The sequence below is a fragment of the Dendrobates tinctorius genome, unplaced genomic scaffold (assembly GCF_039654945.1).
Source record: "Dendrobates tinctorius isolate UK_male_01 unplaced genomic scaffold, ASM3965494v1 ptg000008l, whole genome shotgun sequence".
NCBI classification, from domain to species: Eukaryota; Metazoa; Chordata; class Amphibia; order Anura; family Dendrobatidae; genus Dendrobates; species Dendrobates tinctorius.
Genome location: NW_027361676.1, coordinates 25982537 through 26010221, shown reverse-complemented (window position 1 = coordinate 26010221; position 27685 = coordinate 25982537). Strand labels below are relative to the sequence as shown.

The following is a 27685-nucleotide window of genomic DNA, read 5'->3' as shown; positions in this document are numbered from 1 at the left end:
GCCAGTGGGCGATGACGTCACTACATCGCGCACCCGCTGTGTGTCTGGCAGAGAGGGCAGCTCCTGACACTGAAGCCGGGATCAGCGTGGGAGCGAGGAGGAGAGGTGAGTATTGTGTTTTGTATTTTTTTTTATATCTCTCTTGCTCTCGCTATCTGTCTCTCTCTCTATCTATCTATCTCTATATATCTCTCTCTCTATCTCTCTTATATCTATCTATCTTTCTATCTCTATCTATTATCTATATCTATCTATTTCTATATCTATATCTATCGCTCTATCTTTCTATCTCTACATCTATCTATCTCTATATATCTCTATATCTATCTATTATGTCTATCTATCTATCTCTATATCTATTATCTCTATATTTATTATCTATCTAGCTACCATCTATATCTATCTATCTTTATCTATATATCTCTATCTAATATCTATATCTATCTATCTCTATACCTATCTATCTATTTATCTATCCGTTATCTATCTCTATATCTTTTCTCTGTATCTATCTATCTCTATATCTATATCTCTCGCTATCTATCGCTCTATCTCTATATCTATATCTATCTCTATATCTATCTTTATATCTATATATCTATCTCTATCTATCTCTATATCTATTTCTCTCTATATCTATCTCTATATCTCTCTCTATAGCTATCTATCTATATATCTCTATCTATCTCTATATCTATCTCTCTGTATATCTATCTATCGCTCTATCTCTATATCTATCTTTCTATCTCTATATCTATATATCTATCTATCTTTCTCTATCTATTTATCTCTATATCTTTTCTCTGTATCTATCTCTCTCTATATCTATATCTATCTATCTCTATATATATCTATTATCTCTATATCTATATCTATTTCTCTCTATATCTCTCTCTATATCTATCTATCTCTATCTCTATATCTATCTCTCTGTATATCTATCTTTCTATCTCTATATCTATCTTTCTCTATCTATTTATCTCTATCTATTATCTATCTCTATCTATCTATCGCTCTATCTCTATATCTATCTTTCTATCTCTACATCTATCTCTATATCTATCTTTCTATCTATCTCTATATCTATCTATATCTATATCTATCTATTATGTCTATATCTAGCTATCTCTATTATCTATATCTCCCTCTCTCTATATCTTTCTATCTTACTCTATCTCTATATCTATCTGTTATCTCTATATTTATTATCTATCTTTATCTATCTATCTCTATCTATTATCTATATATATATATCTATCTCTCTATCTATTTATCGATCTCTGTATCTATCTCTCTCTATATCTATCTCTCTATCTACCGCTCTCTCTATCTATCTATCTTTATATCTATATCTATCTATCTCTATAATCTATCTATTATCTCTATATCTACCTATCTATCTCTATATCTATCTCTATATCTCTCTCTCTATAGCTATCTATATATTATTTCTATATCTATCTATATATTATCTCTATATCTATCTATCTATCTCTATATCTATCTATCTATCTCTATATCTATCTGTTTTCTCTATATCCATATCTATCTCTATATCTATCTATCTCTATATCTATCTTTCTATCTAACACTATATCTCTATATCTATCTCTATATCTCATTATCTATCTCTATCTCTCTCTCTTTATCTATCTATCTATTGATCTATCCATCTATCTCTATATCTATCTCTAGATCTATCTATTATATCTATCTATTATCTCTATTATCTATATCTATCTATCCATCTATCTATCTAGCTATCTCTATCTATCTCTATATCTCTCTCTATATCTATCTATCTTTCTAACTCTATATCTATCTATCTCTATACATATCTCTATATCTAGCTATTATCTCTATATCTATCTCTATATCTATCTTTCTATATCTATCTGTCTCTATATCTATCTATCTCTATATCTATTATCTCTATATCTATCTCTATATATCTCTATATCTATTTTTATTTATAGCCATCTATCTATATATATTTATCTCTACATCTATCTATATATGTCTATATTATTATTATTATTATTATTATTATTATTATTATTATTATATCTGTATATCTCTATCTATTATCTATCTCTATCTATATATCTATCTATCTCTATATCTTTCTATCTATAGCTATCTATCTCTATATCTATCTATCCATTATCTATTTTCTATCTATCTCTATATCTATCTATCTATCTATCTATCTATCTATATTTCTTTCTATATCTATCTTTATATCTATCGCTATCTATCTCTATGAATCTTTCTATCTATATCTATCCATTATCTACTTTCTATCCATTATCTACTATCTATCTCTATATCTATCTATTTCTACATCTATCTTTCTATCTATATCTATCTAACTATATCTATATATCTATATAGCATTATACCCTATGAGGCGGGTGCATTATTCCCTATGAGGGGGGCAGTATTATACCCTATGAGGGGGCAGCATTATACCCTATGAGGAGGCAGCATTATACCCTATGAGGAGGCAGCATTATTCCCTATGACGGGGTGCATTATTCCCTATGAGGGGGGCAGTATTATACCCTATGAGGGGGGCAGTATTATACCCTGTGAGGGGGCAGCATTATACCCTATGAGGGGGCAGCATTATTCCCTATGAGGGGGGCAGTATTATTCCCTATGAGGGGGGCAGTATTATACCCTATGAGGGGGGCAGTATTATACCCTATGAGGGGGTGCATTATTCCCTATGAGGGGGGCAGTATTATACCCTATGAGGGGGGGCAGTATTATACCCTATGAGGGGGGCAGTATTATACCCTATGAGGGGGTGCATTATACCCAATGAGGGGGTGCATTATACCCTATGAGGGGGGCAGTATTATATTCTATGAGATGGCTGCATTATATTCTATGAGGGGTCTACATTATATTCTATGAGGGGGCTGCTTTATATTCTATGAGGGGGCTACCCCAACTCCTGCTACATAATTAAGACATGTACAACCTTATATTATACCCGGATATTAGCGTGTTTTACCGCACAATTGGTGGTCTGGTATTTAACTCTATGCAGCTACATAGTGGGCCCCAAGAATGATTTTCTCTGGTGGGCCCAAGGTGTTCCAGTCCGACGCTGGCTGTCAGGCACAGACTTGCTTTTAGGATAAACACAAGTAAAGGATTAAAGCAGTTTAAGAAAATATGTGACAAATCTATGAAAAACCGACTGTATTTACCCTGTAACGTACTCTACATTGAGTTACCATTTATTGAGTTATCCCCCGTATGGATCAGTGTCACTGATTGCCATCATAGATATGGTGAATAAATACACCTGAAAAAATCCATATTATCAGGGAAAAGGGAAAAGGCCTCCACCCACTGACTGTGAACAAACTCATTGTGTTCTCAGGGATTATGGTGGAATGCAGAACTGCCTGGAAGAGCGTCATTTTCCTATCACTGTAGAGAGAGGATTTCTCCCCCCATGAACTCTGCTCAGTATACAGTGGGTACAGCTAAACGAAGTAAAGAGGTTTAGATTGCTGCTGTGCTTTTACAGAAAAACAACTGGGAAAATTTGCAGCCATAATGAAGATTAAGGGCTTATTGCCAAAATTTGACTTAATCTTCTGTCCACAGGATAGTGGATGATTTACTAATTGCTTGTGGAGAACCAAATGCTCGACCTCCGCTGGATTCATTGTCTATGGTACTACCAATAAAAGCAGCGCTTGGGGATTTTTGTCAGTCTCACAAAGAGTAGAGCGATGTTCGAGCATGTTTACTTCGGCTCCAGAGTTTTGCCTAAAAAGATCAAAGACAAAGCACAACATCAAAAAGAATACATAAACTTAACTTTTCTTTTTTATCATGTCTTGGACCATTGCCTGCTGGTGGTTCTTGCTCTCTTTACATACTGTATTCCTGGTCTTGACCCATCCTGATACCCCCCTAAGAGGTTGGGTGAAACTATTGTAGGGATGTTTGGAAATATCATAGATAATATTAATTTAATATAAGACATGCTTTACTAGACATGCGTCTCCTCTTTAATTAATAGGATTTAAAATTCATTATAGTTTATTGTTTTATCAACACAGCTAAACGTTCTTGGAGTGATTCATCATTTATACGTTCCAGCATCACTCCGTTTAGAGTAAAGATCCCTTAATGCTCCAGTTTGAAAGGGTGTGCTCTTCTCCCCAGAGGGGACTATACAGTTAACAGCTGGTCATGTTCCTTTTTGTATCGGACATCAGAGGTGGGCAGGTCAGCAGAAACGAGCACACATCTCCTGCCTGAGCCCACACACAGACCGGAGCATGGATTCAATAGAAAGTATCGCCTACGAATCACTTTAGTGACTCCTCAGTTTTTTATCCATTTCATTGTGCATTCAGTGCATATATGGGTGTGACCGCCCTTTTTCTGAGCTGGGAAAGCCATCCTGTCTGGCCTAAGCTTTTACTAGTGGTTCAGTCGCTCGATCCTTGTTCACATTCACGTCACTTGGCAAGTGAAAAGGTTTTAAATACTAGAGTAGGGACTGTCCCACAGGGGTTGCCATGACGTGGCAGGATGGCTTGTACATTATTTTGATCAAAATTATGTTTACTAAATACCCTTATTATTATTATTACCTTTATGCATTATTTGCAGTTTATTTTTTACTTTTTAGTTCAGGATATTTGTGTTTATTGCTTTTTGTTTCCTCTAGTATATACCGCATATAGCTTACATTGTAAATATCATAAATTATGTATCTGGCATAGAATGGACATAGCATAGACTGAATATACAGTGGCACGTAAATGTTTGGGCAACCCTGGTCAAAATTACTGTAGTAATGAACAGTTAAGCAAGTTGAAGACTAAATGATCTCTAAAGGGGTTAAAGGTAAAGATGACACATTTCCATTGTACTTTAGGCAAATATATATATATATGAAAAACCCACTGTGTATATGTGTGTATATATATATATATATATATATATATACACACACACACTGTGTATATAAAGCTCTGGCAACAATTAAGAGACCACTGCACAGTTTTATAAAAATCAGCTTCTCTACATGTCTGACAGCCTTTCCATTCCAGTGTCAGTTGAGTTCCAGCCAGAGTACACCTCATTCTACTTAATGTGCTTCTGATTAGGTGATCACCTGAACAAAATCTTATTTAACGAAGGAAAGTAATAAAAAAAACGCTGCTGTGGTGTTCACAGCCCTCTTGCATTAGGACAAACTGGATGGCAAAGCAAGTGCTAGTAATATCCCAAAAGTAATAGGTATGAAAAAATAACTTTTAACCATGCTAAAGGTGTTGAAAAGAAAAGTCTGGAGTGAGGAAAAGAAGGGCTCAATTCTGGCTTTACAAGCAGAGAGATACAGTGAGTGTCATGTTGCCTCCATCCTTAAAATTTCTAAGATGGCAGTCCATTACAACAAGGTCAAGCAGCAGATATTGGTGACAACAAAGCTACAGACTGTCAGAGGGCGAGAATGACTCTCCACTGATCAGGATGACCGTCCTCTTATTCGAATGTTACGCAGCAACCGCAAGATGATATCAAGTGACCTACAAAAGGAATGGCAAATGGCATCTGGGGTGACGTGCATGGCAAGAACAATTCGTAACAGGCTCCTAGAGGCAGGGCTCAAGTCATTTAAAGCTAGAAAAAAGCAAAAAAAAAGCCTTTCATCAATAAGAAGCAAAGGAGAACCAGGCTGAAGTTTGCCAAAGACTATAAGGATTGTACCATAGAGGACTGGAGTAAGGTAATCTCTGATGAGTCTAATTTTGAGGATCGGTGATGATCTGGGGATGCTTCAGCAAGGCTGGAATGGGGCAGGTTAATCTTTGCGAAGGACAGATGAATCAAGCCGCATACAAGGTTATCCTGGAAAAACAGTTGATTCTTCCTGCTCAAGCAATGTTCTCCAACTCTGAGGACTGTTTTTTCCAGCAGGACAATGCACCATGCCACACAGCTAGGTCAATCAAAGTGTGGATGAAGGACCACCACATCATATTCCTGCCATGGCCAGCCCAATCTCCAGACCTGAACCCCATTGAAAACCTCTGGAATGTAATCCAGTGGAAGATGGATAGTCACAAGCCACCAAACAAAGAACTGCTTAAATTTTTGTACCAGGAGTGGCATAAGGTCACCCAAAAGCAGAAAGACTGGTGGAAGGTATGCCAAGATGCATGAAAGCTTTGATTAAAAATCTTGATTATTCCACAAAATATTGATTTCTGAACTCTTCCTGAGTAAAAACATTAGTATTGTTGTTTCTAAATCATTATTATAAATTTGTCTTCTTAGCATTATTTGAGGTCTGCAAGCGCTGCATTTTTTTTTGTTATTTTGACCATTTCTCACTTTCTGAAAATAAATACAAAATGTAGTGATTGGAAATTCGAAGACATGTTGTCAGTAGTTTATAGAATAAAAAGAGCAATTTACATTTTACTCAAAAATTTACCAATAATGATTCAAATTCTGAAAGTATCATAGCTTGTAAACGCTTTTTGTAGCCAGCAAAAAGTCTTTCAATTCTTGCTTGAAGGAGTTTCACTCATTCTTCCTTGGAGAATTCTTCTAGTTCTGTGAGATTCCTAGGTCGTCTTGCATGTATTGCAATTTTGAGCTCTAGGGTCATTGTGAGGGCCATTGTAAAACCTTCAGCTTGCACCTTTTGAGGTAGTCTATTGTGGATCATTATCCATTTGTAGAAACCATCTTATTTTCAACTTCATTTTTTTTACAGATGGTGTTATGTTTGCATCAAGAATTTGTTGAAATTTCATTAAATCCATTCTTCCCTCTACTTGTGAAATGTTCCCCATGCCATTGGCTACAACACAACCCCAAAGGATCATTGATCTACCCCCCTGCTAAATGGTTGGCGAGCTGAAAGAGAGAAGATATAGATTAGAAATTAGAAAAAGCTTTTTGACAGTGAGGGTGATCAATGAGGTTACCACGAGAGGTGGTGAGCTCTCTTTCAATGGAAGTCTTCAAATAGAGGCTGGACAGACATCTTTCTGAGATTGTTTAGTGAATCCTGCATTGAGCAGGGGGTTAGACATGATGACCCTTGAGGACTATGATTCTATAATTCTATGTGCTATTCCTGAAATTCTGTGCCCTTTTTTCTACACACATACCTTTTGATCATCATTCTTGATTAGAGGTTCTTTTGTGTACTTCTGACGCTGAATTTTATGGTGAGGACACAGGAGAGGTTTTCTTCTGATGACTGTTCTGTGAAGGCCATATTTGTTCAGGTGTCTCTGAAAAGTAGAATAATATATAAGAACTCCAGAGTCTGTTAAATCTTTCTGAAGGTCTGTTGCAGGCAAATGGTGGTTCTGATTTGCCTCTGTAGCAATCCTATGAGCATTTCTCACTAAAATTTTGCTAGGTCTTCCAGACTTTATTTTGACCTCCATTTTTCCTGTTAACTGCCATTTCTTAATTACATTTCGAAATGAGGATAAGGTAACGTGAAAATGCTTTGCTATCTTCATATAGCCTTCTCCTGCTTTGTGGGCCTCCACCTTTTTTAATTTTCAGAGTGCTAGTCAGCTGCTTAGAAGAATCCATGGCTGCTGTTTCTTTGGCACAAGGTTAGAGGAGGCTGTATTTTTATAAATCTGGGAAATTTGCATCACCTGGCCTTCATAATGGTGATAGTGAATAAGCCATAACCCTAAGGCTGGTTTCACACTTGCGCTTTTTTGCGCTGTTTTTTCGCGCAAAAAAAGCATGCATTTTTTTCCTATTCTTAACATGGGTGCGCATACACATGCATTTGTACGCATTTGTATGCCCTTGCGTTTTTTCGTAGTGTGCGCTCGGGCGCACAAAATGCACTCTGTTGCATTTTTTGAGCATCCGACTTGCCCCCCAAAAATGCATGCGCACGCAATGCATTTTTTTTTCACCCAACCACCCATTATAGTCTATGGGTGCGCTGACGTGCGCCTGTTAAAGCGCATGTCAGCGCAAAAAAAGCATGCTTTTTTTAAAAAACGCGCACAAAACCGCAAAAAAAGCACAAAAACGCATGATGCGTTTTTTATGTGCATTTGCACTGCGCACGGTGCGCAGCGCAAAAAAGCGCAAGTGTGGAAGTAGCCTAACAGGCTAATTAAGGTCTCAAACCTTGGTCAAAGTTATCTGATCACATACATCCAAAGGTGCTCTAACTTTTGCATTAGCCCGTTTTCCTTTTTTGTAATTTTTAACATGTAATTTATGAAAATATCTCTATACATTTTTTTGCCTAAAATACAAAGGAAATGTGTCATCTTTAACTTTAGGGCATTTAGAGATCATTTCATCATCAATTTGCTTAACTTTTCACAATAACAGTAATTTTGACCAGGGGTGCCTAAGCTTTTACATGCTACTGTATAGCATTATTTATATATACAGTGAAGGAAATAATTATTTGATCCCTTGCTGATTTTGTAAGTTTGTCCACTGACAAAGACAAGGACAATCTATAATTTTATGGGTAGGTTAATTTTAACATTGAGAGATAGAATATCAAAAATAAAATCCAGAAAATCACATTGTATAAATTATATCAATTTATTTGCATTTTGCAGTGAGAAATAAGTACTTGATCCCACTGGCAAACAAGACTTAATACTTGGTGGCAAGACCCTTGTTGGCAAGCACAACAGTCAGACATTTTTTGTAGTTGATGATGAGGTTTGTGCACATGTCAGAAGGAATTTTGGTCCAGTCCTCTTTGCAAATCATCTCTAAATCATTAAGATTTTGAGGCTGTTGCTTAGCAACTGGGAGCTTCAACTCCCCCCATAAGTTTTCTATGGGATTAAGGTCTGCTGACTGGCTAGGCCACTCCATGACTTTAATGTGCTTGTTTTTGAGCCATTCCTTTGTTGCCTTGGCTTTATGTTTTGGGTCATTATCTTGCTGGAAGACGCAGCCATGAGCCATTTTTAATGTCCTGGTGGAGGGAAGGAGGTTATCAATCATGATTTTACGGTACATGGCTCCTTCCATTTTCCCATTGATGAAGTGAAGTAGTCCTTTGTCCTTAGCAGAGAAACACCCCCAAAGCATAATGTTTCCACCTCCATGCTTGACAGTGGAGATGGTGTTCTTTGGGTCATAGGCAGCATTTCTCTTTCTCCAAACACGGCAAGTTGAGTTAATGGCAAAGAGCTCAATTTTTGTCTTATCTGACCATAGCACCTTCTCCCAATCACTCACAGAATCATCCAGGTGCTCACTGGCAAACTTCAGACGGGCCTGCACATGTGCCTTCTTGAGCAGGGGGACCTTGTGAGCACTGTAGGATTTTAAACCTTTACGGCGTAATGTTTTACCAATGGTTTTCTTGGTGACTGTCCTGAGATCATTAACAAGTTCCCAAGTCTAGTTTTAGGCTGATCTCTCACCTTCCTCATGATCAAGGATTGCCAATGAGGTGAGATTTTGCATGGTGCCACAGATCGATGTCGATTGACAAACATTTTGTATTTCTTCAATTTTCTTACTATTGCATCAACAGTTGTCTCCTTCTCTCCTCCTTCTTCTCATTATGTATAGTTTTGTAGCCCATTACAGCTTTGTGCAGGTCTATGATCTTGTTCCTGACATCCTTAGAAAGCTCTGACTGACTAATTGAGTCTGTGGACAGGAGTCTTTTATAAAGGTGACTATGTAAGACAGCTATCTTTAATGCAGGAAATGAGTTGATTAGGAAAGTCTAACTGGTCTGTAGGAGCCAGAAGTCTCAATGGTTGGAAGGGGATCAAATACTTATTTCTCACTGCAAAATGCAAATAAATTTATATAATTTATACAATGTGAATTTCTGGAATTATTTTGGACATTCTACAGTATCTCTCAATGTTAAAATTAACTTACCCTTAAAATTATAGATTGTTCATGTGTAAGGCGGCTAGGGTGGTAGTTGTGGCAATGCACTGTACTGTTCCCACATCCTGGTGCCCCACAGGTAAAGTACAATGTTCCTTCTGCCGCAAGTGCAGCATGCTCAGCAGTACACGCACGGTTACTGTCTGCATCCACTCAGGTTCTATCTCTCCGGTTCCACGTTTCCAAGTTCCACAAAACATCTCAGAGTCACAGTTCTTTTCCAACAGTTTAACTTTATTATTCAGCAAGTCATTCATCAAACTTGCAGCACAGGTTAAACACACACAGCAGACATCTTCTTATCTTTCCATGCCATCTGGGCAGCCTCTATTATTTCTAGCAGCTCTGTCTCCCTTTTCCTGGCAATCCCTGCCGTATCTTTGGACAATCTGTGTCCCATCCGTGCCTTCAACGTCACCAACTCTGTTAGCCCATCATCTGGTTCCAATTGGGAAAGGTGCTGGAAGTGCCATCTCAGCTGCTCCTGCCTCGGTCATAGACCTCGGATCCTTCTTGGGGATGGTCCTGTTGAGCTGTTGCCCGACTGCACTATTCTCCACATGGGATCCCTTACTGCCGTAGCAGCTTTATCCCCATGGCCGGCAGTTTGCTTCCTTTACTGCTCACACCTTGCCCTGGGCAAGCCTGCCTGGGCTCTGTTCTCTAATCAGGAGGTGTTCTGACTATATCCCTATGCTCAGCCCTGCTCTGCTCTAACTCCTTCCCACTGAATAACCCCTTGCTGCCTATACCTAACTAACACTCTTATCTATCCTACTTTATTCTCTGCTCCCCCGACTCTAATTCCCCTATGGTCCTATACTATTTCCTAATCTATCCCTAAGCCTATGCAAAATACATGATAAATACATTTACATTACAGCATACATACCATAGTAAAACGTTAACGAACGACGAAGTGCCGCATGTAATATGTGAACAGTGTCCAGACGAAAGGAGGCAAGTGAGGGTCCCCCCGTCACCTTCTTACACTCCACCCTCCTAAAATATGGTTGTCCCCAACTATGGTGGCACCTGTAAATTTTAAACTGTCAGAGATTTTTTTCTAAAACATATTTACAATCAATACAGTCTTTGCTTGAGGACTTTTGTGGGTCGACCATGACCCTGGTTCTACTTGGTTGGAGCCCTGGAACCAAAGAGTTCAAGTTATTTTCATATGGGTCTGACTGACCCTGGTCCCTTGGCTCCTGGAACCAGTAACAAACGCACTGGCCAGATAGCCAATTCAGCAACAGTCCTTTTTCCTGACCCAACTCACTCCTTTTGTCCTCCTGCTCAAAATTTTTTCTCCCCCCTCCCTCCTGAAGTAGTTTACAGGCCCGTTAAAACAATTGTGCTGCTTTTGTTAAGGTGGAACAGTCCAGGGTTACAACAGGTAAAATTCAGGGCTAATACAGGTAAAATGCAGGGTTAAAACAGTTTAGTTCTTAAAGCAGCCACATATACAGTCCATTTTTTTCGAGGGTGATTAAACCTTTCAGGGCTTCAGTCCCATAATCCAGCAGGGGGTGCACAAACGTGCGCATGTAAAACTTGGATGAAGGGGAGAAACACAACAAAGTCATTTTTACTGTGACCGTAATGATCATCTCTGATACCCATTCCTGGTGCTGTTCAGGGCTCCTTGCCCCTCAGGAGATGCAGAACAGTCTCATACATTTTTCCACTCGGTGCAACTGGCACACTCAACTTAAAGGGGTCCCCTTTAATCAATGCATGGCCGCTGATCAGCATAGTGGGCATCATTCTGGCCCTGAGTAATAAGAAAGGTGTGGCCTGAAGACCCACTGGAGGTCGACTCTCCACTGTTCCTTCTGCTCCTCCCCTCCACCAGTGGCAGATTCAGTGTACCCAGAGCCTCCTGCTCCCGTGACCCGACTAAGGCCACTGTATCCATTAAAGGCGCCTCTTCCCCCTGGCTAACTGCAGGGGCAGCGACCATTGTGCCAAGAACACCTTCTCAGCTGCTCCCGCCCCAGTCGTAGACCCTGGATCCTTCTTGGGGATGGTCCTGTTGAGCTGGTGCCTGACTGCACTATTCTCCGCCTGGAGATCCTGACTGCCAGCTTTATCGCCATGGCCGGCCATCTGCTCCCTCTACTGCTCACATCTTGGTTTCTGCTTTCTAATCAGGAAGTGGGCAAACTTACAAAATCAGCAAGGGATCAAATAATTATTTCCTTCACTGCAGCGTAGACTCTATACATAGTATGGACTTTTCATATAGCAGAGACAGTGTATTACATAAACTGTAGCTCTGTTTTCATGGATGATGGGAACTTGTAAGGTCTTTCTCCCTCTTCACAGATATTACAAACAATCCCTGGGCCCGGATGGGATACACCCCCAAGTACTGCAGGAATTAAGCACAGCCATAGATAGACCATTATTTTTAATCTTTAAAGATTCCATAATAACAGGGTCTGTACCACAGGACTGGCGTGTGGCAAATGTGGTGCCAATATTCAAAAAGGGGACAAAAACTTGGAAATTATAGGCCAGTTAGTTTAACCTCAACTGTGGGTAAAATCTTGGAGGGTTTTCTAAGAGATACTATACTGGAGTATCTGAAGAAGAATAACCTCATGACCCAATATCAAGATGGGTTTACAAGGGACCATTCCTGTCAGACTAATCTGATAAGCTTTTATGAAGAGGCAAGTTCTGGACTGGACCAATGGAATGCAGTGGACGTGGTGTACATGGACTTTTCAAAAGCTTTTGATACGGTGCCACACAAAAGGTTGATACATAAAATGAGAACATTGGGAAATAGGGGAAAATATGTGTAAGTGGGTTAAGAGCTGGCTCAGGGATAGGAAACAAAGGGTGGTTATTAATGGAGCTCACTCGGACTGGGTCACAGTTAGCAGTGGGGTACCACAGGGGTCAGTATTGGGCCTGCTTCTTTTTAAAATATTTATTAATGACCTTGTAGGGGGCATAGAGAGTAGAATTTCAATATTTGCAGATGACACTAAACTCTGCAGGGTAATCAATACAGAGGAGGACAATTTTATATTACAGGAGGATTTATGTAAACTAGAAGCTTGGGCTGATAAATGGCAAATGAGCTTTAACGGTGATAAATGTAAGGTCATGCACTTGGGTAGAACAAACAAGATGTATTATTATGTGCTTAATTGTAAGACACTGGGCAAAACTGTCACTGAAAAAGACCTGGGTGTATGAGTGGACGACAAACTCAAATTTAGTGGCGAGTGTCAGGCAGCTGCTGCAAAGGCAAATAAAATAATGGGATGCATTAAAAGAGGCATAGATGCTCATGAGGAGAATATAATTTTACCTCTATATAAGCCACTCGTGCAACCACATTTAGAATACTGCATACAGTTCTGGTCTCCGGTATATAAGAAAGACATAGCTGAACTGGAGCGGGTGCAGAGAAGAGCGACCAAGGTTATTAGGGAACTGGGGGGTCTGCAATACCAAGACAGGTCAGGGTTATTTAGTTTGGAAAATCGAAGGCTTAGGGGTGATCTTATTACAATGTATAAATATATGCAGGGACAGTACAAAGACCTTTCTAATGATCTTTTTACTCTTAGACCTGTGACAGGGACAAGGGGGCATCCTCTACATCTGGAGGAAAGAAGGTTTAAGCATACTCACAGACGCGGATTCTTTACTGTAAGAGCAGTGAGACTATGGAACTCTCTGCCATATGAGGTTGTAATGAGTGATTCCCTTACTAAAATTTAAGAAGGGACTGGATGCCTTTCTTGAAAAGTATAATATTACAGGGTATATACACTAGTTTCCTTAATATTGAGTTGACCCAGGGAGCTAGTCTGATTGCCGTATGTGGAGTCGGGAAGGAATTTTTTTCCCCAATGTGAAGCTTACTGTTTGCCACATGGGTTTTTTTTTGCCTTCCTCTGGATCAACATGTTCAGCCAAGTTAGGATAGGATATGGGTTGAACTAGATGGACTTAGTCTTCCTTCAACCTTAATAACTATGTTACTTTGTTACTATGTAATTTACCTGGTTACTAGGAGTCACCCTATTTTTAGACTCCATATTCCAACGATATATAGCTTTCATCAGATTTCTGGGAGATGCTACAACTTCCATGTCTAGAAATCTAGGCAGAACATACAAGCTCATAGAATTATCCACCCATGTAAACATGCCAACAATCTCCCAACAAAGGAACAGTTGAATGGATTATTTCTGCTGATGAATAAATCATTATCATTGGCAACACCTTGCCCCTTGTAAACAGGGATTGTGCCATCTTTAACCTGATATTATATGCAGCTAGAACAATTGTATTAGCAATTGTTCTCCCCCCATCATTGGTCGTCAGTTTACGTCAACTGTCCGGTGAATGAGCGCTGAATGATTTGTATATTGTTGACTGATGCTCAGGTAACAAACTGAAATTGGCATTTGTAATGTCACATTAAGCGCTCCCTCACCCTAACGAGCAGCATCCATGTGAGAGAATGGGATACTACATGCAAATGACCCTCAGCTCAAACTGCTGCGATCGTGAACTGAGAGTCATTTTACCATGGGAATATAGAACCCATTGTATAATAAATAAAAATACACAGACACAGATTTTTTTTTTTTGTGGAAAACAATGGCCGTGGTGCTTTATTTAGGGTAACCAACATTAACAAATAAATAAGTCCATAACCATAGTTTAATAAATAACTGTATTGACAATCCAACCAGCAAGCTGGGCGATTTTCCCAAACGCCATGACTCAAGAAGTCATGGCCCGCCCAAAACACCACAGCCACTGTTCAATCATGGATTGAAGACCGAGGTTGAAAATGTCCAGGCCGATCTCCGATAAGTGAACAAAATCATTTCTGTAGAGCCCTGGTATGAAACCTTCCAGGTCATAATGTCTAAATGAAAAGCCCTGTACAAGACACATAAAACGTTCCATACCTTTGTTAACCCTTCATCTAATCTTATCCATGAAAAATAGTTTAGGATCTGACCAAACTAGCCTCGGGATGATTTCAGAAAAAATGAACGATGTGCCAACAAATTTAATCTTTAACTGGGAAATATCATTCCGCATTTCGGCCAAAAGATCCAGGGTCCTATTTTTTCCGATATTACCCCCGAGGTGAATGATAATGAGATCAGGAGCAGGTAAATGAACCGAAAGATTTAATAGCTCATTAACTAGATTCTTCCATTTCATCCCTCTCACACTGTGCCAGAAAATTCTAAGCTCTGAAGTATTAAACGATAAATTCTCTGTATAACATCTCTGTGAAGCTCTCTTCTGAGCCCAAAATATAAGCAAATGTCCGATAATCCAAATAGATAAAGGATCTGAAAAGAAATTCAAACGTTAATAATGGTACAGACCTGGACGAACGTATAACCTAAACCTTCTAGAATCCCATCTACCTAACTGCATAATTTTCTCATCTTGGAGGCCCGACCTAGCGGCCTCTGTTGCTGCGATTGTACTAAACTAATGGGAAGTAATTCTTAGGTGGCTTTTACCCAATGTTAATAAGCATTTTTTAAGAATGAAATTGAACTGAAAAACAGTTGCTGGCTCTCCCATATAATGGATGAATAACGGACCTCCCTGAAGCGGCCTTACAGATAACCATTTCTTTAAGTTAGCGACCGGACAGATAAGTGTATCAGAAATTGGACTTAACTTGATGCTAACCCCTTTTCCGAGTTGATCCGTTTTAGATTTCCTAACAAGCAGGACCAACCACGAGTCTCTAATTAAAATGTCCGAGATTGACAGGCCCGAAGGGTTAGACTTGCTCGAAGACACCAGCTCACTAACACGTAAGACTGCAAAAAACGCTAGACAAAAAGCTGAGCGAAAAAGGGCAGCTTCATAATGATCAGTGCATACTACACTTAAAATTTTGCAAAGGTCCCTAAGCAGCTCAAAAGAAATTGGTCTTCGTGTATCTTCAGTGAAAGAGCTTCTCTTAAAGCCCTTCATAAACTGTCTCAATGGGAAAAAACTTAAAAGCGGAGCACCGACAGCTAATCTTAGGAGGAAGGACACCCCTGCAATGGACTTAGACAATGCTGAATGAGAAAGACCTTTTTTAAATAAATATTCCGCAAACAACACCACAGATTTAGGAGAAGCTTCCATACAGGAAAAATTATACACAGAACAAAACCTGGTCCAATCTAACCATGCAGCTGAATAACCAGCCCATGTTTTGTCAGCTAATGAGTTGCTAATAAAAAAGGGGGCTAATCCCAAATGATGCTCCATATATGCAGAGGGCAGGGTGTTGGTTCTTTGTCGGTATCCGGGGCCAACTGACGGAATAGTGACCACTGCCGGTGACAAATGGAATGACAGGTTAATGAGTTAGCATTAGGACCAAACTTAGATTTCAGCCATATATTGTGCTTTAAACAGTGCAAGACAATCAATCTCAAAATCTTGGCAGCAGAAACATTCTTGGAAGACGGAGAGTTAATCATGCTGTCATGATTCATGCTGGATCAAGACTGATAAAAAGCACAGGTAACCTTTTTTTTTCTTAAGCTGTGCTTAAGTTTGGATTTTGCCCCCAGTGGCCATTAGGATTATTGCACTGTGGTGTCGTTTGTTCTAAGTTTGCCCCGGTGGTGGTGAGTGTCATTGCACTCTGGTTTCTTTAGTTAAGTGCACATGATTATAATGCAGGTGTGATTGTTCTGGCTCTGCTATAAAAGAGTCACAGGTGTTGCAATCAGTGTTGGTGATAGTGTTCATTTCAACCATCCTTGGTGGAGGAAGGAGATGGAGAGCATTCCTTGCAGCACTGTCTTACCCTGGTGTGGAAGGAGTCATAGGGGATTTCCTTGTAGCTCTGAAAGAGCTTGGTGGCAGCGATTCAGGAGGAGAGCTGCATTCTGGTGGTGGACTCTGTTGCCAGGAGCAAGTGCAACAGAGTAAAGCTAAGTGGTGTTTCCCTGTTTGTGTTTTTCCTTAGTGTGTATTAGTACAGCGGTGGTGCCAGTGCCTGCGCCACCCAGCTCCCTAGCAAGGGATAGGTGTAGGGTGTGCTAGGGCAACAGGTTCCTGATCGGCGCCCGGGTCGCACAAAGCATAGGGAACGTTAGGAGCATTAGGGACACTGACTCAGGGGAGTGCAGGAGGTCTCCATGCCCCCTTTCCCTATCACAGGGCCCACTGTTGTAACTGTTTCCCCTTTCCCCGTGTCTTGTTGTTTTATTTACCGGCCTGCGGGCCGTGTCATACAGAACAGTATCACGTGCCGCGTCTTGTTGTTTTAGTTAACGGCCTGCGGGTCGTGTCAAACAGGACGGGTCATCGTGACACACGCTTTGTTTTTCGGATAATATTAGGATTCTTTTATTCTTTAGCAAATGTCCCCACAGCAAGATGCATAAAAATAGGGCAAAAAGGTCTAAAACCATCGACCTCCCAGTCAATTTAAGGGAATACAGAGATAATGGCCAATCCTGCCTGGACCAATGGGATGAACATCTAATTCCAAAACCCACTGATTCATCAGTATAGAACTCTAATGGAATGGAATCAGAGTTTGTGAAAGGGGTCTGACAATATGATATGCCATTAAAATCAGAAAGAAACGCAATCAACACCTTGATATCATCTTTTACTTCAACTCCAACCCTCACATGAGAGCCCGGAGATTTAAAGCCCTTTGTAGCATTGTACAACCGACTTGAGAAAACCCTCCCCATTGGAAGAACCCTTAGTGCAAAGTTTTACAAACCTAAAAGGGATTGAAGTTCCTTTAAAGTGACCTTTTCTCTGCGAAGCATTAGAAGAAGAGAATTCCGCAATCTAAATACTTTTTCTTCGGGTAGCCTACATTCCATATTAGATTAATCCAAAATTATACCTAGGAATTCCAGAGATTGAGTAGGTTGGACTGTTTTTTCCACCACAATTGGAATCCCAAAATCGGAACAAGTAGCAATAAAAGTAGAAAGAAGGCCAAAACAAATGCTCGAATTATGAGGTCCTATAAATAATAAATCATCTAAATAATGAATAGCGCCCCCTTTGGAAAATTTAGATTGTAAGGGATAAGCCCATTGGCAAACATTTATCAAAAAAGAATTTGCCATCGAAGAAAAAACCTAAAGAATTGAAGCCCTGTGGATTCACTGGAAGCAATCTGAAAGCAGATTGAATATATGACTTTGACAAAAGGGCACCCTTTCCAAAAAAAACGAAGCATATCTACCGCAGAATCAAAAGAGGCATAATGAACGGAAGCAACAGACTTATCCACCTCGTCGTTCAACGAAGACCCATGGGGGTAAGATAAATGGTGGATAAGCCTGTATGCCCCAGGCTCTTTCTTAGGGCCAATCCCAAATGGTGAAACACAAAAGTTTAAAAAAGGTGGGTTATCGAATGGGCCTGCAATCCTTCCTAGCTATAATTCTTTACTAATTTTGGATCTGGCAATATCTGGGAATTCATATAATGATGGCAAATTCTTCACTACATTACAACCAAGACCCTTGAATGGAGCTATAAAGAACCCAGTGGAGAAACCGTTAAGTAGAAGATCCTTATTCGTTATGTCTGGGTATTTGCTTAGCCATGGGAAAATTCTTTCCCAAATCACTGGGGGTCATTGCTTTTAAGAAAATTCTCCCGGCTGAGAGCCTGCTGAGACACCATAGCCTGTTTTTTAGAGCATTTGATCACCGGATGTGACCCCCACCAAAATGAGCACTCATGCCTGAATCTGCAATTCTGGAGCCATTTACATGAACCTTCATTGAAAGAAAAGCAGATACCTTTTTTTAACTAGAGGTGTTGGAGGTTGCTTTAAAGATGAGTGCCTTTGCGGGAGCATTAAATTTAACCATAGCCATACGTCTTTCACACCCCAAGAAATGTATTGATGCACCGCCAATTTTTGGCAAAACGCCTCGTCATAGCTAAGCCACGCCATGCCCCCAAAATTGCGGTAAGCCTCCAAAATAATGTCAATGTGCTGAAAAAGGCCACAGCAAAAATGGGGGAATTTCTCACCAAGGACAGCAGCAAAAATTAAAAAGGCTTGAAGCCAATTATTAAAAGATTTTGGAGCCCCAGTCTTTTTATCATCATTTAACAGCCTATAATCCTTCTTATCTAATCTCACTTGCTGGTCTTTCTGAAAGGGCAGAAGAGAGAATATATCCACATACCCTTTACTCCATATAAGCTCCTTTACGGCAGCACTCAAATGGAATCCGAGTGGGGAAAACCTCGCAAGTGAGTGCTTCTTTCAAGAGAGACTGAGGGACCCCAGGAGTAACACTGTTAACATTAATAGGGAGCTGGATGGGTGCTGTGGAAGCCAAAGCAGTAGGCTTACCCATAGCTTCTGCTAAAAGGGAGCTAATTAGAGATTTAAGCTCACTATGGGAGACTGACAGGGGAACATTGAGTGTCTCACCCTTCCACTGCAGAGCTGTGTTTTGGTCTTCTAATGCGCTCCCACTCAAGCCCGATGCATGGAGCGAGCAGAGCACCTAATGTGCTTGTCCAACCATTGATGATTCTTCTTGGTCAGCTTCCTACGTTCTCCAAGCTTCTGAGGGAGCTGAATCAAATGGAGAGCCCTGCCACCAAGCCCTGGCGCAGCTGCCAGATGGTTCCGGCGAGGAAGCCCGGGCCACCGCCGCACTTGTATGGCTGCGGCAGATGGATGTTCCCCTCGCAAGGCCTGCTGCCGCAGGCAGCGCTGGTGTATGGCGCGGCCATTGTCGTGGGGCTCGCGTTGGGCTGCGAGACTTCCAGCCGCTTGTCACGCATGAGCTATCGCGGGAGTCCCGGTTACTTGCTCTTGTCAGCTCAGAGGGTGGAGAGTAAGGAGTCTCCTGCTGACGTTTCCTGCCTGCGCCGGAACTGGGATGGGGCACACAGGCCGGTGGGCTTGCCGGCTGGCTGAGGAGCGATGGGAAAGGAGCCGGAGCAGATACTTCGCCCACTGCCAGGGCAGGTTTTAAAGCTAGGCAGCTCCGCATCCACTCCGCTCCATCCTCTTCACCGACTCTCTCCATAATCTTCTGAAGCAAGTCTGTCATCTTCTCAAGTCAATGGTAACTTCTTCATAAAATTTCGACTGAGGAAAACAACAGTTAGCAGGGGTATATATACACAAAAACCTTCCCGGTTTTTTCCAATTAAACCAAACAGAATAACAGAAAAAAGCGCCAAAAACACTTGAACCAATCAGGATACAGGAAAAAAGGCGCCAATAACAGCTGGAAAAACAGGCTCGTGTTACCACAGCTTACTGCAATATATGATCTTTTGACCGCAGATGCAAATCTAACTGAGGTGATTGAAATAACAATAAAACCTCATAAGCTAAGGGTCCATGTTACCTTGAGACCCCCTTACATAAGATTTGGGGGAGGGCTACCATGATCCAATTCTCTCTCATGTGAATCACAAGTGCAGAGAAGATGGAGAACTTAATTTTTCTGTCTTCTCCATTCCATGAGTCAGCATATATCAGATTGTAATCAGATGACATCCAAGTGCAGTCCGATGTTTTTCACACACCGTTAGACTTGTATGGGCGCCCACCATCCAATATATGCTGCCAATTGCAGCATGCAACGAATAAACACGTCACCGCTACTCCATAGTATTGTACAACATTGGAGCATGTGCCATCTGATGAAACATCAGATAGCACTTGTCCGAGTTATACGCTGGCTACTTGCCAGCGTGAGTGAGCCCTAAATATATCTGGGTGCTGCTGCAGTATCTTAGCATTAATGAATCCCCACTTTTAATTTTTCCTAAGGCCCTAATTTATCTATAAGTGGCCCTATAGTTACTGTTTCTGAGATTTATGACATATCCAGATGATATTATTTAGTTTCTGATATGCAAAAAGATTCAAGTCCTTGTTCAGTAGTGGAAGTATCCTATTTTTTTGATTATAAGATGTACTTTTTTCTCCAAATTTTGAAGGAAAATGGAGGTGCATCCTATAATACCACGTGAGCTTAGCGTGGGTCGGCGGCGGTGAAGCGGGGTCGCAGGAGGCAGGGATGCTGCCCCGTTCTTGCCGCTGCAGGCCTCCAAAAGCAATGACCCTGCTTCACTTTGATTTCAATCCACCACATATGCCCCCCAGGTAAGCTAAAGCTAAAATGGAATATAAGATGCACCACCGTTTTATGTTTTTCCTATTTTTCACCCCAATATTTGAGGTGCATGTTATGGTCTGCTGCATCTTATAATCCGCAAAATACAGCAATTCTCTCAGTTTCTCACAGTAAGTGTGGTGTTTTTTTTACATTTTTGTTCAATCATTTTCAGATTCCTAAAATTTATTTACTTGAAGTCTCATTTTCCATGTAAATCATTTGTCTAATGCATTCATTACACAAGACTGTTTCATGAGAGAAAAATGATGAATTTTTATCCAAGTTGAGTTAGGTTTCTGTCAGTGTGTGTTTCATTTTTTACTTGAAAGTAGTTCATGCTGTGATTTTCGTTACACCGACCAATGGTCTATGTATAAAACTGCACATGTAAATTTTTCCCTTTAACTTTAATAAGTCAGAATTTAGTAAGTTCTCATAATAAGCTTTCTGTATATGTACAGGAAGAGTAATATAATTTTTGGCAATTACATGACTTTTTGCATTTTCAATCATTTTCTCCTCTAAAAGTTCTATTTCTTTATCTGCAGTCCATTCTCAGCTAGTGGGAGCAGACTAGCTGGTGTGATCTCACCCATGTACAGCACAGCACGCAGAGGGATTTATCCTCTTCTTTCCTTTCTAGCAGAGAGATTCCTCAATAAGGAGGAAATCATACAGCTGGCCTGAACTGTCTAGATATGAGTCAATCTGGAATGAGATAAAAGACTGGTTAGGCAGCTCAGTACGATTTTTCTATGTCTTCCTCAATGTGGTCCTCACCCTCCCCTCTCCATTGGGTATAGTGGACTGAGACACAGGATGCCATAATGAGATGGCAGTCAGTCTTGTCTGAGCAAGATAATCTTGAGCTCTTTTTCCGAGTGGATGTTAAAGGGGTTTTCCCACAAACAAAAGTACATTTTAATCAATAGATTTTGGAGGAAGAACACCTTTCACAATTAGATATGTTTGAATAAAATGTCCCTGTGCTGAGATAATCATATAAATATGCCCCTGCTGTGTACTGTGTAATGGCCGTGTCTGACCGTACAGGAACATTGATCAGACCACAGCTCCTGGGCAGGGGAGGAAGAAAAAAGTATACAGACATAAAAGCAGGGGATCACAGCTGATTATGTATTTGAAGTAAAACACTGTTTAAAAACAGGCAGTGAAATGTTTTACCTCACAAAATGAATGAGCTGTGATCCTGTGCTGTAATATCTGTATACTCTCTTTTGCTTCCTCACCTGCCCAGGAGGTGTGGTATGATCAGACCATGTCCCTGTACAGTCAGACACGGCCATTACACAGCACACAGCAGGGGCACAGTTATAAGATTATCTCAGCACAGGAACATTTTATTTAAACACAACAAATTATGGAATTTATTATTATTCCAAGATCTATTGATTAAAATGAACTCTTGTTCATTGGAAAACTCCTTTAGTCCAGGAGCGGGGGGGGGGGGGTGGATGTGTCTCATAAGTGGGTAGAGAAGCAGATTTTTTCCCCATCACATATAACATATAGTATGCCGCTTCTTATATATAATCACTTGTACTATTGGTTTATGCAAAGTTTGAGCTTAGCAGGGGTCGGCGGCGGTGAAATACAGTTCTATTTCTTAAAATACAAGCACTGTGCCATTACATGAAAGCTGATCAGCCCACATGTTTGGCCATGTGTGGTCATTTAATAGCCTGTTTAGACAGACAAACCTAAATTACAATGAGCACAGAACAATTAATAGGTCTTTCTGTTCACATACATTGTAATCACTGGATGACAGACAGAAAAAGACCCCTGTGCAAGAGCAATATATGTGCCCTTTATAGCCCAATAGCTCATCATAATGCACAATTTCCCCTGTTTTAGAAGTGAAAATGGGCCCCTTTACCTCTTGGGCCCCCGTGCAATTGCACAGGTTGCACCAATGATATGTCTGCCCCAGATTGTAATTATTCTGGCAGCACATATCCTATCTACACAGGATGAAGTGCTGTCAAGAATGTGTGTTTTACTACTTTGTTGATTAATTGACACTGTTTACATAGTTACAAAAGTTGAAAAAAGACCTAGGTCCCTCAAGTTCAACCTTTCTCCACCAATTGTACATTTCATCACTAATTTAACTATAACCCACAATGTTATGTCTATTGAGGAAATAATCCAGCCCTTTTTTTAAAGCTGTTATAGTGTCTGCCATTACTACCTTTTGTGGTAGGGCATTCCACAGTCTGACTGCTCTAACTGTAAAGAATCCATTCCTATTTAGCTGCCTTTGTTCCACCCGTAATGAGTGCCCCCTAGTCCTCAGTATGGTCTTTGGAAGGAATAAGTCATGTGCCAGTGTTTTGTACTGGCCACACATATACTACACTGTACAATTATTGAGAAAAAAGCTTTCCTAAGCAGGCTCACCTTGATAATTGTGTTGTGTAAATGCACTTTTAAGGCTCCCATACACATTATTCTACTGTTGATTGAACCCACTGATATTGATGCTTTCCACCAACACTCTAATGTGTATGGGATGCCTGAACAACTGATTGTGCCTACAGTGAAACATGGTGGAAGCAGTGTCCTTATGTGTGTCTGTATGCGTCCTCTTGGTGTCTGGGAGCTACTTTCATTGATGGTATTCTAAATTCACATATGTACTGCTATGTATCGAAACAGATAATGCTACCATCACTTTGTGCCCTTGATAGATGTGCACTTTTCCAATATGACAATGATCCCAAACATATCTGTTGAATTTGTGAAGAAGAAAGTGATTCAGTGGCTGAGTATGTCTCATGATCTGAACTCAACCAAAACAACTATGGGGAATTCTGAACAGGCAAGTTGAGCATCACTCTCCATCCAGCTTCCAGGATTTAAAAGAGGTTGTTCTTGAAGAATGGAAAAAGATAGATGTTGCAATAGGTCACCAACTTGTTCATTCAATGCCTAGAAAACTTGGTGCTATTCTTAAATATAATGGCGGTCATACAAAACACTAGTTGTAGTCATTTTTGTTTTGGGGTGTATTCATTTTTGCATCAATTAATTTGAGTAAAACTGAAGAATGAAAGTTATATTATTAACCTTAACTTCATGGTAGGGGCTAAAAATGTTCTGTGAAACTCAGTCTTGTCAAAACTTTGGAAATTGTTCCTGTGTTCAGTGAGATATTGATTAAAATCTTACTTTTCAAAGGGGATGTACTGAGCATATACTGTATATTAATTTAATTTTTCACTATTTTTACAAGGATATTACATTTTCTGAATGTAAAATTGTTTATTTGATTCCTGCAATCTAGCTAAAAATAATGATGTGCCTAAACTCTGGCCAGAATAAGACAAGAAGTGGCAGAGTTCACATTGTGTGTTAAGTATGGAATGATCTCGCATTCTCTCATCTCTAAGCAGTTTCCTCAGGAAGGGGACTCAGGCTGAAATTGTGTCTGTTACCCGCTGATACAATTGTTTTGTTGAACTAATGTTGTTAACAGATTTGTCCTTAAGACAGGGAATTTGTTCCATTATGATTTTGGAGGCAGAAAATTACTGAGCAGAAAAAAAATCTGTAACGTAAGATAAACATATTGTACAAAGTTTGCTTTGCATTCTAGCACGTGAGGTTATATGTGGGTGACTTGTGTAAGTATTTGCTCTGCAGTTCTCAGATGAATGTGAGTATTTGGGTGGACATGCTTGGCAGATGTTAATTAGGAGGCAGATTTCTTATATTTATTACTTTTACTAAGCTTGTTATAAATAATATATGACGATAAAGCTGAGATATACTGTTATCAGTAATAATTTGGGACATTCGCATGGCATGCACATTTCAATTGTACCATTATATGCAGCTTTATGATAATGAGTCCACAAACAAGCGTCAATTCAAAATTATGTGGCAAATAGTTTCAAAAACCCAACACATACACTGTGCGCACAATTATTAGGCCATTTACATTTTTAATGATTCATTTTATTATACAGCGTGGGCCATTTATATGGATATACCTAAATAAAATGGGAATGGTTGGTGATATCAACTTCCTGTTTGTAACACATTAGTATATGGGAGGGGGAACATTTTTCAAGATAGTCGGTGACCATGGCGGCCATTTTGAAGTTGGCCATTTTGGATCTAACTTTATTTTTTTCAATGGGAAGAGGGTCATGTGACACATCAAACTTATTGAGAATTTCACAAGCAAAACAATGGTGTACCTGGTTTTAACATAACTTTATTCTTTCATGAGTTATTTACAAGTTTCTCTTTGTTTACAGCCATTGACATGTTGCAGAGGTTAACACACGAGAAGCGGATAGAAATTGTGTTGAGGTCTGGTGAACGCAGTACCGGGTCATTGCAGCAGTTTTCAGTGCAAGACACCCTACACAAGAAAACTGTCACCATTCCCATTTTATTTAGGTGCATCCATATAAATGGCCCACCCAAAAAAGTTTGCCTCATCACTGAACATAATGTTCTGTGTAAACTGAGGGTCCTGATCAAATTTTTGTTTTGCCCATTCTGCAAATTCAGAGCGCCGATCTGGGTCACCAACCATTCCCATTTTATTTAGGTGTATCCATATAAAAGGCCCACCCTGTAGAATAACTACTGTACAGTGCTGTTGCTGAAAACAAAAGGTTAATAAACCTGAGAGCTAAATATTTAAAGGGAACCTGTCACCTCCCCAGAGCGTTTTTAAGTAAAAGAGCCACCTTCAGCAGCACTAAGGCTGCATTCTGTGAAGGTGGCTCTTCTGTTTCTGACCCCTAGTAATGCAGAAATATTGACTTTTATAAATAGGTCCTCATACCTGTAATGCATCCCATAGGTATGGTGTGTCCCCCTGTATTGGCCGTCTGCCAGCCGTCCATCATGACTCTGTTGTGTCTGGGCGCCGCCTCCTCCTGTGTAGTATGCCTGTGCTGTGACAACTCTAGCTGCACCTTCCCCCATCCCCCTCCTCCTCTTTCTTTTTCCTCTCTTGCAGGCCCGCACAGACCCCCGGCAGGCCCGCACAGACTCCTGGCAGGCCCGCACAGACCCCCGAGAGGCCTGTACAGACCCTGCCCGCACATACACACACGCACAGTCTCCTCCCACGCACCGCCCACACTCTTCCCCCCTCCCGAACTGGATGTGCAAGTAAAGAAAGGGTTTATTTTCATTCCGATATTTGTGCCCCATTGACTTGCATGGGTTTCCGGTATGGGAATCGGCGATACCCGATATTTTTGGGGTATCGGTCCGATCCAATCCGATCCGATATTTCCCGATATCAGAAGGTATCGCTCAACACTAATAAAGAGACATTTAAAATATAGATCATGTGGAGTCACATCTTCAAAGACATGAGAAATCAGCACCATTTGTGCCCAGAACACTAATTTAGCTAAGTAGAGTTCTTTTGCTAAACATGAATGACTATCTGTCCAGCTAGTGACAGGCAAGCAAAGCTGAATAAAATGACTTCCCTGTTTCCACTGTGTATATTAGATGCAGATAAGAAACTATGAATGAAGGCGAGTAAGCCAAGATGTGGGGTGGAAAGTGTTCTGTGCAATACCTCTTGTTGGCGCCCCCTATGTATGGTACTGTTATAAGGGGGACAAATGCTATGTCATGCCAAAAAAATCAGAATTATACAGCACAGTGACTAAAAAAGCAGCATATATGAGCCACTGAAAAATAATATACTGCATAATTTCTAAGTAACAATGTGACAACGTGCTCAAACACGTGCCAAAATAGAATCACTAAGTAAAAAGTGATAAAGGAAAGATGTGACTAACTGGAGGTCTGTAGGTTGAGGAGACAGGGCAAAAGCTTAGAACAAGGATGAATTCTCATCGCCAAACAATAAGAGAAAAAAGAATGGATCTACCTATGGCAAAACATTTTTGTATGCCTGATCACAGCACCATGGACATGAAATTACTGGTATTAAAAGGTAACTTCACATCTCAGAGAGACAGAAGAGTCTGGGAGTACAAACTCATGACGACCTTTGACACTCACAGTGCAGGAATGAATGTGTCACATGGATTTATGTCTTTTTACATCAATTAAGGAATATGCTCCTAAGACCTTGTGGGGGCATCACAACACAGAACCAGACCCCAATCAGAGGGCAATAAAACTTTCACTTCTTATCTATGAACTGGTCCAATATTTACTGGCCATAACTGTCTATCACTCCCCCATAATGATAGTTCTGCTTCACGTCACTTGTCTTATCTATTGATTTATTTCTGTGCTGTGTTGTGCATAAATATGTGATTCTTCGGATTTTGTATTAGTCTTTGCCTGATGAAGAGACCTGAGTAGTTGAACGCTTGCAATCTGTTACCATCTTTTCAGTTAGCCATTAAAAGGTATCAACCACTGAGTACTCTCAATTCTGAATATTTTTCTAAGTAAAAAGTGATCTTATAACAGTGCTATCTGTTAATTAATTTAAAAGTGTATTGGTACGGCTCTATGCAATTCACATTTTCACACGTTTGATACATAAATTGTGAGTTATTCACAACATCTACTGTTAGCCAATCTCCCTATAGACTTCAGTATCTAAATTCAGGCATTCATGTAAA

At 40.2% G+C, this 27685-nt stretch overlaps 1 protein-coding gene across 1 annotated transcript in view; it reads left to right on the top strand.

Moving 5' to 3' along the window:
* GASK1B (golgi associated kinase 1B) overlaps positions 1-27685 on the top strand; it is a 141199-nt gene that overhangs the window by 26911 nt on the left and 86603 nt on the right. The window lies entirely within an intron of this gene.